At 33.8% G+C, this 11,753-nt stretch overlaps 1 pseudogene; it reads right to left on the reverse strand.

Moving 5' to 3' along the window:
• Window positions 1-2,311: 2,311 nt before the first annotated feature.
• On the reverse strand, window positions 2,312-2,895 carry LOC101711142 (ADP-sugar pyrophosphatase pseudogene; annotated as a pseudogene).
• Window positions 2,896-11,753: the final 8,858 nt, after the last annotated feature.

Genomic DNA, 11,753 nt, shown 5'->3' on the forward strand with positions numbered 1-11,753 from the left:
GTTGAGAAAAGTGAAACTAATACGGCCATTATGGAAAACAATACAAAAGTTCCTCAAATAATTAAAAAATAACTATCACATGATCCAGTAGCCACACTACTGGGTTATATCCAATTACGTTAAGTTAAATGAACCAGGCACTGAAAGACAATGATGATCTCACTTAACATAAAAACTTTTAAATGTTGATGTCACAGAAATTGAGAGTAGAATGATGGTTAGCGGAGGAAGAAAAGAGGAGAGTGTAGGAAGGAATGGGGAAAATTTGACCAATGACACTAAGCTGCAGTTAGATAGAAGAAGTACTGTGGTGCTATTGTATAGCATGTAATTATAGATTATAGTAATGCTTGTATATTTGAAAATTAAGAAAAAAGAGTTTTAATCCTATACAAAGATAAATATTTGAGCAGATAGATATGTTTAACCTGATTTAAACATTATACTGTGTACATGTTTCAAAACATTACACCAATTCTAATAATATGTAAAACTATATCTATCAATTAAATGTTAGAAGAAACCATGGAAATTTTTAAAAATGAAAAGATAAAGGAAATAAAATGCAGAAAAAAATAGATACATACCACACAGTGTAAATAAGTTCAAATCTGAGTATAACTGGAGTCTCAGAAAAGAACACAAAAAGTAGCTCAAAATGATTATTGTATAAGAAAACTGTAAAAATATGAAAAATTAAAGCAATGTCTTTAGTTTCAACACTGTGAAATTCAAATGAATAAATTTGAGAAAATGACATAAGAAGTGTGATAAAATTAAGAGAATAGAAAAATAGAAGAAAAATAACACCAATTAACCTTACAACAAAAATGATGAAAGTCAGAAGAAAAATTGAAAACATCCTTCTAAAGTACTGACAAAAACAAAGTAACAAAAACTTGACCCCTAAAAGTCTGTAGCCAAAAAAAGGCCTATTAAAATAAAAATGAAATATGACATTTTGCACAAGGTGAAAATGATAGATACTAGTTCTAGAAGAACTGCATTAGAAAGATAAATGAAATACATTTCTTCAGACAGAAAGAAAAGCATACCATAGAGAAGCATAGTAAATCAAGAAAGAACAAAGAATAAGTTCTAAAAAACAGTCATGCTAAATGAATACTATTTCCATCAAAAATAATATTTATTAATACTTTAACATTCAGAATTGATGTGCCTGACAACAACAGCATGAAGAAAGGAAGGTATTATTTGACTTATGCACATTGAAAGGGCCCTGCAATATGGGAAAAGGAATTAATCTCTAATTTTACAGAGGATATTTACAAAAGTCCTAACCAGAAGTTACAAATGTAGGAATTTTTAAATTCTGAAATTTTAAAAATAAAATGAATATGTAACTAGTAAGCAACTAAAGGAAGATATTTAGGAACAAAATCTTAGGAGTAATCTATAAAAATAAGAAACACAAAAAATGAAATAAGTACAGTTGGGGCAAATACAATTGTAGAGAAACATTTTATTAATAATTTCAGTAATTATGAATAAAGTAACTTGACAAGTTGATAGAAAATTTTGTAAAAAGGAAAGAAACATTAAAATAAAATGGTTAAAGTACTCTGAAGAGACACAAACTATAAGGAACCAAAAGACAAATGTAGAAAAAGGTACAGAATCTGATAATATTCTACCTGGCAATTCGTTTAATGTTTTACTCACCAAATGCAGTTGATGGCAGATACATGGAAGATTTATGCTACCCCTGTCCTTCATCTCATGATTAGTGACATCAATCACCCTGTACATATTATATTAGAAATACACCCATATTCTAATCCTAGCTGTTTCCTTAGTGTCATCCTTTAGGTGGATTTACACTATTGAAGATACTGAAAGTGTATAATTTCTCATTTTCATCTATTGTATCATCATTGATTAAGCTTCATAGTAGACCTGATACATTTGAAAATATAGACAATCTCAAAATTACCACTCTCTCAGTCTTTCATCATGCCATTAAAATTATTGTTACTGTGATTCTTTTTATCATAATTCTAAAACTACTTGTCCATGTTGTGATTGTTATTTGATCTTATTATCTATATTCTAGTTAGTACACAAGAAAACCCTACTATCTCATAACATACTGAGTAAGCATATATGAAGTCCAAAGTATGCATATTACAAATATGAAAAATGCACTATTATCAAGATTTTTCTTTGCATTTGATGCTGTTTAAATTTTATGAAAAAGCTAATTTTGATTCTACATTAAATTGAATACAATCTTGGTGAAGAAACCCTGGTAGTCTCACTTACAAAAACATGGCCAATGTTCTCTTTGGCCTTAAAATTTCAGGAAGGGCACTTCAAATGGCTTCATGGTCAAATGTTTCAGTGCCAGAGCATAGGAGTAAACTCTGGCATCCACTGTAAGATGCTCTTCCTCTATCATAGCATCAAGTCTATTCAGCAGGTCATTCTTTGGTAAAGAAATTACTTCCATGAATTCTCCAACCCCTGGCCTTTGCTTAGGTTTTACATTTTTTGCATCATCTCCATTGATTGTCACTGTCCTGGTGTGTCTGGAATGGTTTAACAAACCCAGGTCCATACATACAACTGGGGAACATTCAGTGACATTGCCTTTATAGCCAGTTTTCCCCTCCCGCTCCTGAAGCACACCTACTTCTGGGCTCTCATTGCTATCTATGAGACCTGCTGGGAACTGCAGGCAGTAGCTACCCACTGGTGTTCAGAATTGTTTCACCAGAATGATACACTCATAATGCAGAGACCTTTGCTGCACTGGGATGATGGCTATGCCATCGGCAGACTGCCCTTCATGGTTGTACATTTCACTGTTTCTAAATTTCTAGACTTACCAGTAGGATACATGTAAATAGTTTTTTCCAGCTGATAATTAGACATCTCCCTGGAAAAAAAATTTCAAGTTCATGTATGCATAAGGAAAAGAATTGTCATGCATAATTTAAGAAAAGGTCAAATAAATGAGAACAGGGGAAAAAAAAACTAGAAGGCATGAAATACTTCTCTTCATTACTCACCATGTCATTGTCCATGCCCATTAAATTCATGGGCTATCAATATTCATAGCCACAAATTATTAGCTCTATGATTTGGAAAATATCCCACCACTCATTCTTTTAGTCTCTTCATCTATATATTCAGACCAGTAATACCTCACTTGTTTATGCGGATTATGTAAGAGAGTGCTGTAAATAGAACAGAATGCCTAACATTAAGGAGGGGCTAAAAGTCTCTCTTCCCTTCTCCTGCTTTTATAACTGCAAATAGGTAGCAAGATTTTACCTTTGGAACCTGAAGGAAGTCTTAACATTTTGAAAATGTAACTTGATAATCAATTGAGTAATCACGAGAGGTTTTATGAAGAAACGAAAAAATGAATACACTGACCACAGTCTAAGACATACTTTTTTTTTTTCAAATTTACACCATTGATTTAATGTTATGAATGCTGTTGTTTTGCTGGAACAACTACACCATATAACATGCTTATATGACATTGAGAATTTGTAGGGTTTTGATTCTAAGTATAATGATTACTGTTGCTTTCTTTTAAAGAAAGAAATTAAATTGTAGGAAATTATTATTCAATAGGTTGTTTATAATTGAGTAAAATTTTTCTAATCCTACCAACTTTAAGAAGTCAAGCAAAAAGAAAAAGTGATGAAATAGAAAATGTCTTGTTTTCTATCAATTTAGAGACGAAAAACTCAAATTCCATGCATGTACTATGCAACTCTTGTACCTTCGTAATAAGTTAACAATTATAATATTTATTATCAATTACCAAATCAATAAATTTTACTACATTTCCACTGATACATCATTGTTTTTCTGTGTTTTATTGTGATTGATGTACTATTCATTCTTTCCCTAACCTCAGCTAAATTGTAGTTTCTTGATGTGGAGATGTCTTTAATGATTAATTTTTTGTTTCTGCTGTAGAAACCAGACATATTTTTATGTGGAGAAAGGTTTGAAAAAAAGATTTTAATTTTTCTTTTCCCTTATATTCTTTTAGTGGTACATTTTAGGTATACAATACACTTACATTTATCACTGGTTACTTGTACCTGTTCATGATGTATCTTGTTCTTATTTTTTCCCCATTCCCTGTCCTCCCTTCACCCCCTCCACTCTTCCCTATTTACAAGGACTTTGTTTCCATTTTTCCTTTTCTTATAATTTTTCCTTTCCCTTCTTTCCTTTCCCCTTTCCCTCCCACTTCCTGTATTCCTTTGGACCTTTTCTTCCTATTTCAAATATTAGTTAACAAATGTAAACACAATTTTAAAAATCATTGAGATTAGTTTTACGTAAAATAAACAAAATAACTATTTTGTTTTACATAAAATGCCATTAGTTATTTACACTTCTATTTTCTGATAGGCAATGAAAATATAATAGAGGTTATTTTTATATTATTACACTTAGACTTTTTATTCTTGTGAAACGAACTGATCCTAAATATTATACTTCTGTATCAAATATAATTAAGTTATAATATATAGCTATATTACAAAATGTCTTTATTTGTTATAGAATATAAATACTAAAAATAAATATGTAGTAAACTATTAATATATTGATCATTTCTGTTTCAATTTTCTATGTTTAGAAATAATTTAAAAGCAATATTTCTTTATCACTTCAACTTTTCCCTTTAGTGCTTTGAAATAAAATAGTAATACCTACTCAAGGGCAATTTTTAGCTTTATTGAGGAATAATTGATATAACAATGTACATTTATTGTATATATTATGATTTTGAACATTTGTATACATCCATGATATCACTGCAATCAAGGTACTAAATATATTTGTCACTGACCAGATTTTCCTCGTCTTCTATTGAGTGCATACTGTTTTAATCTGACATTAGTTTTTCAATGATCAAAATTTCTAACATGAGATCTAGCCTCAACATATTCTAAAGTGCTCTAAATTTTGTTATTAACCACATAATCTATTTTATATAGAAAATCTCTAGTACTTACTAACCTAACATAACTGGACTTTATACTCATGGAAAGATAGACATTTTCTGTTAAACATTTGGAGAAATTAGACCTTTTATACACTATTAGTGGAAATGTAAAATGGTGCATCCATTATGGAGGTTCCTCAAAAAAATTAAAACTAGAACTACCATATAGTCCAAAAATCGTATGCATGATATAATTGAAATAAGAATTTTGAAGAAATATTTATAATCCCATGTCTATTGCACCATTATACAACAGATTTATAAGTATCAAATTTATAGCCCCAGACGATCTATTTTTGCATGAAGGGAAAATATATTTCTTCTAATTATAATTACTAAAAGGCAAATTAAAGAACCATGGTACAGGACCTGTTTTGTATTACAAAGGTGAAGAAGGAAGAAAGTTATAAGTACTCTTCCTTCTCCCTCAAAAACACATTATTTGGGTAAGGCTAGCTTTGCTCATTGTATCTGGGTCACCTACTGTGCTCTTCATAAATCTAACAGTACTGGAACTAGAAACCTGTCATCTCCAATATGTGATCTGTAATAAATGCAGTGTCTTTCTTGCCTGAGAATATTTAACAGATAATGCTCTGTCTTCTCTATAGGGTCTTTTATTCAGTAAGGTATTTTTTTTTTCATCATAAAAGCACCTACTTTGCTTCACAAGTGTCACCATTCATTTGAGTACCCTTCTTTTTGCCCCTGTTAAAAAACTGATTCCTGACAAGTTACTTCGTTCTTATCCTTTTATCTATTGCTATGTGTAGGTGTTGTCACATTTTGAATTCTGTTTGTAACAGTTATTTTTTCTAACCATAGGTGTTGCTTTAAATATTACCCTGGACAAATGTTTTATATTCTGAACTCAGAATCATTTCTTTTCCATATACTGTATAGTTTAGGTTCCTGGAATTATCCATTATTCTTACACTATAAGTCAGGTTTATTACAATGGAATGACTTTTAAAGAAGAATTATTTTTGAAAAATTTTAAGCCACTGAGTAGAACCAGTCCAGAACAGGCAGGAACTGGATCAGACAGCAGCAGGGGAATAGAAAGCAAGTAAGAAAAAAAGCTTCATCTATATTTACAGCCACCCTTGTTACACCTGAGCTGCACTTTCTGTCAGATCAGTCATGGCATCACATTCTCACAAGAGAATGTATCCTACTGTGAGCTGCACATGGAAGGGATCTAGGTTGCATGCTTCTTATGAGAATCTCATGCCTAATGATGTAAGGTGGAGCTGAGGTGGAGCTGAGGTGGTGATGTTAGGCACTGAGGAGTAGCTGCAAACCCAGATTAACACTAACCAGAGTGGTTTTGACTGCACAGAAACTTTTATAAATCCACTGTTTGCAGACTCATATCAAAACACTATCATAAGCAGCAAGTAAAAATTAAGCCAAATCTGGTGGTAGTCTTCATAGTGGCAAGTGAATAATGTACTTCAGTTGCACAGCTGCATCCAGAGGGAGACTTTAAATCAGAATATGTCTTATATTGTCCGTGAATTACTTGCTCATTATTTCATTTATTACTTCTGTCTCTGACTCTTTTCCACTCTGTGCACATGTCTTAGTCACAGTTCGGTAAGCCCAGAAGCTAAGCCTAACTGTAATGAGTAGAAAACAACACTAGAAAACATCTTTGAAAAGAGGGAAAGATTCAGTGAGACAGCAGAGGACTCTAAGACTGTCATAAAGAGCAGAGCTGCATTTAAAAGAAAACACCCAAGTCCTGTTTAAATTACTGGTTCTATTTAATGAGTGATTCACACTGTCCAAGCCCACTTTGTACAATATGGTAAGTGGTGACCAGCTATACAACAAAACTATGAAACTTTCAAAATTTCTTCTCTGCATGGAGAGTAATCATCTTCATTTAAAAGGCAAATCATTGGAGTTTTTAAAAGAAAAGTATGTGAACATAAAGAACAGAAGCATCTGCTGAAGGGCACAACTTCATCATATGTGTCTGTACCAATTTCCAAAAGTGAAGTAACTGTTATGTATTACAAACATACAACAATAAAAAATTCCAGACAATGGTTTTTTACTGTACCTCAATATGAGAAAAAGATAATTAAAGCATGGAATATCTTTAGGAAACTAATAAATTTCAAAGAATGCAGGATATTTTTCAAAATTTAAACAAACTAAAACTGATCTGAAAATATGCATTAACTTGTAAGTTGTTCTTATGAAAATGGAAGTGTTTTTAATAATTTAAATTACCTATTGTTTTTCAGAACCATTTTTTCTGAGTTATAAATATATACTTTTGTATTTTCCTCCTTTTCACATAATTTTCAGAAAACTATATATATCTTATAATATTGATTTTATTGAATGTTCAGTTGATAAAAAGTCATTGACAGGCCTTATTTATAACCTTCACTGTGACAAAGTAATAATATATTAGTATGGCTTTACTCATGTTAACACTTATTATATAATTATATATTATATATTTAGGTTATATAATTCTGCTGCTGCTCAATGGGGCTTTTCTTCTGATTTCTTAATGTTGAAAACAGTAAATAAAAGATTTTATATGTATTCTTTCGTATTCACATGGTATTTTGAATGTAAGACAGCTAGCAGAGGTATTATAAACTTTCTCATAATTTCTAACAAACTCAGCATATGACTCAGTGGACTTACTAAATTAATTCAACAGTTTCTACATCAAAAGCCATATTATATTTAAAAGAAAACTCAACTTACTTTATTGTTTTTTGTAATTCACAGGAATTAGAGAGTGACATAAAGACAAAAAGTGTAAATTTGTTTGATAATATAAGCTTAAGCCCAGATTGGAAAATTGATTAGTAACAGAACTTAATAAAAGCATTCTAGTTCTTACTGTTTGGTGAATCTTTGAAATTCTTCCAGTTAGTGGACATATGCACATAATGAAAAAAAAGAATGGCTGAAAACTTCACAGATTTCAAGCTAACGTATTAGAGACTTATGTATTTGCTAAAAATGTTTTTCATTAAGCTTTATAAATAAAAGCAGAGAATAAACAAATGAGTCTATGTGTCTGTAAGAATGAGATAAAATTAAAATCATGTATCAATTTATATATCATTTAATATAAGTATTGTGAGTAAATGCAAATTGAAATGATGTTTCGATAAAAGATATTATGTTCAGACTTTGTATTACACTATGTTTCTGATGATCAAATTTCTGTGGGATTTAATTCAAAGCCTTCACAGTCCCTAAGATTTTTATGCAATTTTGTAAGAAATATAGAGAACAAGTGAAAATGAATACTTCTTGTAAATTACACTCACCTTTTCTGTTTGTGGATATGTGTGTGGTCCTGAGGACTGAATCCAGAGTCTCACAGATAATAAGTAACCCCTCTATCACTGACATACATCTCGAGCTCCTTTCTAAAACTGTATTTTGAGACAGTCCTGCTGACTTGCTCAGAAGGCGTACAACTTTCAATTTATCTGCCTTGCCTTTGAATAGCTAAGATCACAGGCATGCACCACCAAGCCTAGATGTTATTTGTGTTCTACATCACACAGCCTTTAAGATATGTTGAAAGTGAAAAACCTTGGGACCTGTGGGAGGCTGTGGCAGCAGCATGGCTGTGCTCTACCATGGTGTGGAGGACCTACTGGATTGCACATCAAGCAGTGAAAATAGTGTTTGATTCCTCTGATAACCTAGAGGCAGCTCCTCATGATATTGGCTATGTCAAACAGGCCATGTTAAACTATTTCCAAGTGCCATATCACCTAGGAATCCTCACCTACCTGTACAGGGACTTTGATAAAAGTAGGTGCTCAGCAGGGAAACCCCCTTTCCCATTATATCTTCAGGAAGGCTGGTGAGGTGCTGGGCCAGCATGCTGTGGCAGTGTTGCCTGAGATTGACCCGGTCTTATTCTGAGAGATGGGCCTCCCTATCCTGTGTGTGGGCTCTGTGAGAAAGAGCTGATATCTGCTGAAGGAAGCTGATCTTTGGGTGAAGATGGTAGGCAGGTGCAGTAGTGCTGTGATTAGCTTCATTGCAGACCAAGAACAAACTAACAGAGAGGTGGACAGCTGTCCCAAATTAAGGTAAAGTGCATACCTGAGACCACTGCCCACCAACTTCATACTTCAGCCTATCCACAACCCAGCTTCTTCTGTTAGTTTGAGAAGCCCCAGACTGTGGGCACAGGAGACCTCCATTCAGCAGAACAAGATGGTCATGTCTCAGAATCACTGAGCTTCGGGGATGTGTTTGTGGACTTCACCCTGGAAGAGTGGTAGCAGCAGAACTCTGCTCGGAAGGACCTCTACAGGGATGTCATGCAAGAGAACCACAGCCACTTGGTGTCCGTGGGGTATCTAGTTGCTCAACCAGACAATTTTCAGCTTGGGACAAAAGGAAGAGGGCTGGGGGGCAGATAGAGGAACCCAGATGAGGAGCTCTCCAGATGTATCCATTTTTTCCTCATGCATTGTGAAGTGCTCTTATTAGAAGCCTGGCAAGTTGATGGGTGGATAGATAAGTACAAGCAAAGTGAAGACAAGCCCCTGTAACAAGATGAATTCAGAGACAAGGAAATACTTAAGGATGAAAGGGGCCATGAATGCAGAACATGCAGGAAAATCATATATCTGAGCACAGACTTTGTTTACATAAGACAAAGACTCCTTAAATATTATTCATGGAGAAGGTGCTCAATGTAATTTAAACTTTCTTGGTTAAAAAAAAGCTATGTAAGAAAGATAATGGGTGTAAGTCATATTGGAAATCATGCCTCCATTCTAATCTTGATAAAGCTAAACCTGCAGAGAAATTCTTTGAAACCAATCAACAAGGAAGAACACTCCACCATAAGGAAGCCTTTAATAAAAGGTAGAGAATTCAAGCTGGGGAGAAACTCTATGATGTGGAAAAATATTTATCCAGAAAGCATGCCTTGATGTACATCAAAGAACTCACACTGGAAAGCTATGAATTTGCAAAAGCCTTCAGCCAAAAGTCAACCCTCGAACACATAGAATTGAAAACCCCCATGAATCCAATGATTTTGGGAAAACCTTTATCCAGAAGGCACCACTCATTAAATGTTAGAAGGTTCATACAGAGGAAAAAGTTTATAAAAGTATTAAATGTGCAAAATCTTTCAGTGTGAAATCAACTCTCATTGTGCACCATGGGACTCCCACAGGAAAGAAGTCCTGTGAATGCAGAGACTGCAGCAAGACCTTCAGGGGAAAGACACCTCTCATTAAACATCAAATAAATCATTTAGGAGATAAAATGTAAAACCTATGAATAAATCTTTAAGTGAAAAAAAAATTTTCTAAGAATGATTAGATCAGAGGTACTCAGTCTCCAAGGATGTCATAAACCATAAAAATTTTTTAAAATATTTTGAAAAAGCACAGAATTATAATTTTTAACTGGTAAGGATGGTTAAAACATCCTTACCAGATCAGTGCACCACAGCTCTCAGGCAGGAGACTTCCAGGTAGGTGTGTCATGGTTCCCAGCACTCAGGAGACCTCCAGATAGGCACACCATGGTTCCCAGGCAGGAGGCTTCCTGGTAGGTGTGCTGCATTTCCCAGCACAGAGGAGGCAAGCTGCACAGGTGCCAGGAATCCACCCCTCCCCCTGTCAAAATCAGAAGACAAATAAACAAACCACAGAACAAGACTTCTCAATCATCTACAGCAAATCCAAAGGGAAACGAGATGGGACACTCTGATACTCAATCACCTGGACTCCCTGAACTAGCAATGAAAGAGGATCTGGAAAAAAATGAAATTAGAAATAATTTCTCACATAACAGCAAAGATTGGGTCCATAGTGCAAGACATGATTAATAAATCTAGAGAGGATACAGATAAAAAAAATAGAGCAGATGAGGAACAGGATGGAATGCCAACATAGGAAACAAATTGAATCCACAAAACAGATGTAAACAGAACTCCATGAGATTAAAAACTCCATTGAAAGTCTATGCAGCAGAATGAGCCAATGTGAAGACAGAATTTCAGCTATAGAAGATAAGATTCCAATTAGTGACCAGGAAAAGAAAAATTTCTTTAAAATTGTAAGGGACCATGAGAAATCTATCCAGCAGCTGCTAGATGATGCAAAGAAGAATAACATAAGACTGATTGGAGTCAATGAAGAAACAGGAGAGAGTGCAGATGACATAAAAAAAAAAATGTTTATAGAAGTGATGACAGAAAACTTCCCAAGCAGGGGAAAAGAATTTGACATAAAGATAGGTGAGGCATATAGGACTTCAAATAGCCTTGATCAAAAAAAAAAAAAAAAAAGCTACACATAGGCATATAGTTGTTAAGATTCCAGAAACCCAATGGAAGAACAAAATTCTACAAGTAGCTAGAGGAAAGAAACAAATCACATACAAAGGAAAGCCCATCAGAATCACAGAAGACTTCTCAGTGCAAACCTACAAGGCAAGAAGATCTTGGAGTGATATGTTTCAAGCACCAAAGGGAAACAACCTCCAACCCAGATTGATGTATCCTGCAAACCTATCTTTCAAAATTGATGGTGAAATAAGATACTTTCATGACAAAGAGCATCTTAGGAACTTCAGGAATACCAAACCAGCACTCCAAAAATTTTATGCAAAATCCTAGGAAAAGAAAATGAGGATGACAACCCCAGGAAGCCCAGCAAAATGAATCCACTGGGCACAAAAAGAAAATAAAAGCAAATGGGGAGGATCAAACAAAAAGAAAAATTCA

This window comes from Heterocephalus glaber, unplaced genomic scaffold (assembly GCF_053883595.1).
Source record: "Heterocephalus glaber isolate CG9 unplaced genomic scaffold, H.glaber_assembly_v1.0 deba00001577, whole genome shotgun sequence".
Taxonomy (NCBI): domain Eukaryota; kingdom Metazoa; phylum Chordata; class Mammalia; order Rodentia; family Bathyergidae; genus Heterocephalus; species Heterocephalus glaber.